Source organism: Melampsora larici-populina, assembly GCF_000204055.1.
Source record: "Melampsora larici-populina 98AG31 unplaced genomic scaffold MELLAscaffold_27, whole genome shotgun sequence".
In the NCBI taxonomy this organism is placed as follows: domain Eukaryota; kingdom Fungi; phylum Basidiomycota; class Pucciniomycetes; order Pucciniales; family Melampsoraceae; genus Melampsora; species Melampsora laricis-populina.
Window position 1 is genome coordinate 1,021,388 of NW_006768791.1, and position 2,768 is coordinate 1,024,155.

The window sequence follows — 2,768 nt, forward strand, 5'->3', positions numbered from 1 at the left end:
GTTTATTAAAATAATTGATTTTTTAACATCATCTGAATCATTTGAAACATCATCACCATCTTCTTCTTCTTCTGAATATCCATCATCTTCATCAGTTGAATATTTAACAGCACACTTTGATTTATCATGACCTAATTCTCCACAGTTACCACATTTCATTTTCCTCTTCCTTTCTTCTTTTTCAACGTGTTCAAACCTTGAAGGATCCCTCTTGAGTTTTTTATTTTTAGCGCCTTTAGGTCTTCCTTTATTTTTGGGTTTTTCTGATTTAGAAGGAGGTTGAACAGGAACTAAAACATATCTACCGCTGATTAACTTCTTCAAATCTGATTCAAATTTAGCTAAATAACTTTCATCTTGAAGTTTAATCTTTTCTAAATGTGATTCAATTTTAGCTCTGATTTCTTGAAGATCTCTAGGTGCATACTCAGTAAATAAATGCCACTGCTGATCAAACTCTTCAATAGGAATTGGCTGTTCTACAAGTCCTAAATACGTACTAATTTGATGAGCACATGGTATACCCCAAGTGGGGGTGAAATTCGAGTTGCAAGGTGGAAGTGAAAGTGAATCTGAATTTAAAATTAATTTGAGTTGATCATTTGCTTTCTTAATTGCAAATTGAGAAATTTTACCGTGAAGACCGTCAAAAATAGAATGAAATTTGTTGAGTTTTTTGGATTTTTGATGACGGATTGAGCCAATAATTTCATTATATTGAATGTCCAGTGCGTTTTGAAAATGCTTCACCGTTGAATATAAGTCATGTTTAGTACTTTCTAAATCTTTTTTGATGGTAGAATGAGTTCCTTCAGTTTTACTAGTTGTACCGGTTCCAAAATGTTTGAGTTTACTTGTAAAAAGGGAAACAAATTTGCGCTCTTGAGAATACCATTTCTTTTCTATATAGTTGAGAAGATCCTGAGCGTGATTTTCAATTAAGTAATTTTTAATAAGATCTTTTGAGTTGTGATAATCTAAATTTGTTTGAGAAGAACAAAAGGAATTCCATAATTTAAGAAAATGATTTTCATTGATTTTTGATGATTTAGATTTGATATGACTTTGAATATTCTTGTTGATATGCCACAGACAGAGGATATGGTCAGCATCAGGAAACATGATTTGAATAGTGTTGATTGAAGCTCTTTCACTATCAGTAGCAAATAACCTAGGTGAATGTTGAGGATCACAACCTTCAAATAAAAGTTTAAATCGATATAAAGCCCATTCGTAAGTAGGTTGAGTTTCGTCCATCATAAAACAAAAAGCCGCAGAGAAAGGTTTGTTAATTGAAGTAGTTCCCACGAAATGAAGACATGGTAATTCACAATCATTAGTTTTATAACTGGTGTCTACTCCGTAAACGTGAGGGAATCGTAAAGCTAATTTGATTGAGTTAGGATGAGCACAGAATAAAGATAATAATTTTACGTTATCGTCGTTATGAACATGATAATTCCATTTATTCTTGATGAAGAAATCTAACAAAGCGGTAATAGGATCCCTTCCATTTAATTCTTGAGCTCGAAATTTCTGTCTTGCATTATAAATGTCTTTCATGATAGGATTGAAACCAGGATTCTTGTCAAGAGACGTCATAATGTGGCGAGGTTTGATTGAAGATCTACTTAATTTTTGAGCCAACATGATCTGAATTAAATCTAATCTTCTATATATTGAAAATTCATTAGGAGATTGAAAAGGTTCATGATTGTGAGATAAATGATTAAGAAATTGTCCAGTACTACTATTCCTGACTTGATCTAAAACCCAATCACCAGTTTTCTTATTTTGTTTAATAACAGCCTTCCACTGACATCCGGTTTTCTTAGTTGAAGTAATTCGTTGAGTAGCTTTGCTTTTTCTAGGATTACCACGATGACAGTGAAAATAAATTGTTTTATGGCATCCACGGTTATTTTTTGAAGAAGTTACGGATATTCCATATCCACCATTTAAAGATACGGAGTAAAGGTATTGCTTTGCCACCTTATCACTTCGAAAAAGTTTACCCCACTGTGGATCTTTGAGATCTAAGCTTAAATCATTAACTATGTGAATAATAAGATTGATATTAATGAGAATGAATAATAATAAGAATAATTAATAATAAGAATGAATAATAATAATAATGAATAATAATAATAATGAATAAGAAGGATGAATAATCAGTATTAATTCGAAAAAAATTGCATAAAATTTCGAAATTAATTAAAGAAAATCACTCACCATTTGCAATTATAGGCCAGTCTGCATCCACAGCAGAACACGCCACATGGATATCTGGAAGATCTGTTGAGAATAAAGAACCCAAAAAAAAAATAGAAGGATCAACAACCAAAAACGTGAAAAAAAGAAAATTTCGAAAAAAAAAAAAGAAAAATTCGAAAAAAAAAGAAAAATTCGAAAATATAATCAATTACCTTTGAGATTGATGTCTCCTTCAGCTCCAGCTTCATCTGGAAGATTATGAAGAGCTTCAACATGTTTTTGAAATTCTAAAACACGTAGAAAAACACATATTAATATGAAGAATTATCAATCATGTAAAAAAAAAAATTAAAAATTGAAACTCACCTTCACTGAATTTATCGTCTCCAAAAGTTTTATTTTTTTTGTTGAAAGGATCTTTAATAATGTATTCCTTATTAATATAAATAAAGTCTTCATTGTTTCCATCATCTGTTGAACCTTCTGCGTCTAAATCTGAATCTAAATCCATTTCATGATCTACGTGCTTTGAATCCAAATCCATTTCATCTCCG